Source organism: Cyprinodon tularosa, unplaced genomic scaffold, assembly GCF_016077235.1.
Source record: "Cyprinodon tularosa strain WSP-4 unplaced genomic scaffold, ASM1607723v1 ctg138, whole genome shotgun sequence".
Taxonomy (NCBI): domain Eukaryota; kingdom Metazoa; phylum Chordata; class Actinopteri; order Cyprinodontiformes; family Cyprinodontidae; genus Cyprinodon; species Cyprinodon tularosa.
Window position 1 is genome coordinate 335,227 of NW_024038200.1, and position 985 is coordinate 336,211.

Genomic DNA, 985 nt, shown 5'->3' on the forward strand with positions numbered 1-985 from the left:
ACCCTTATCACCAAAACAAGTTCCTTGTGTGTTAAAAACAGTACTTGGCCATAAAAAAAGAAGCTGATTCTTACTGGTCTAAACATTTATCACAGAAACAACAACATGACCAAACCACCTAACTGATGTTATATGTTAAAAGAACCTGAAAGGCTTTTTTTTAAGGTTTCTTAATGCAGATTAGAGTTTTGTGAGCGTCCATAGTTTTAAAGAGCTGATAAATGAGTAACTTTTAAGGAGGATCAATGGTTTCCGTGGTGTAGTAGTTATCACGTTCGCCTCACACGCGAAAGGTCCCTGGTTCGAAACCGGGTGGAAACACCAATTTGTTAAAGTGAGGAGGATTTGTCCCCTTGGAAGTAAAGGCTGTAGCGCCCCGGGGGCCTCCTCATCGGTTCTTTTCCTGGGAGCAAGTTATTTACTACTCTTAACTCAAACTCGGTAAAACCATATAAAAAAGGACTATAAAAACAGGAGTAAAAAAGTAACAGAGTTTATTCCAGATCAGGTCGTTACAGGACAGAGAAAAATGCTTAGAGCTATGCACAGCTGTGGTCTCAAAAATCACGTCCGCAAGCGTCCGGCAAAGTTTGAGCCCTGAACAACATCATCTCCTGCTTCTTATACCTTCTGAGTCTGTGTTGCATCATGTGGATGCTTAGCTGTCCGTATCAGAAACTGACACGCCATCCATGTCTTGAACTCCATGCAGGTTGCCTCTCTGTCTCAGGGTTACAGATACAGTAGCTCTCCTATCAGACCGGCTCCAAGATGTGCCCATATCCTGTGTTTTCTTAAAGACACGAAGGCTGTCCCGATTAGATGACCTCCGTACACACAGTGACATCCACAATGTGAAGGAAGGCCTTCTGCTCTGTCTAATCTGACTAACAAAATAACAAGGCACATGATGTATAAATAATAAAACCTAACAGTCCTTTGTTAAAAAAAAAACAATATCACCCTGTTTTTTTGTATTATATTG

At 41.1% G+C, this 985-nt stretch overlaps 1 non-coding gene across 1 annotated transcript; it reads left to right on the forward strand.

Annotated features, from left to right (window-relative positions):
- The first annotated feature begins 248 nt into the window (after positions 1-248).
- On the forward strand, positions 249-321 carry trnav-cac. The gene has a single exon. It is a non-coding gene; the product is annotated as a tRNA-Val (tRNA).
- The last annotated feature ends 664 nt before the right edge of the window (positions 322-985 follow it).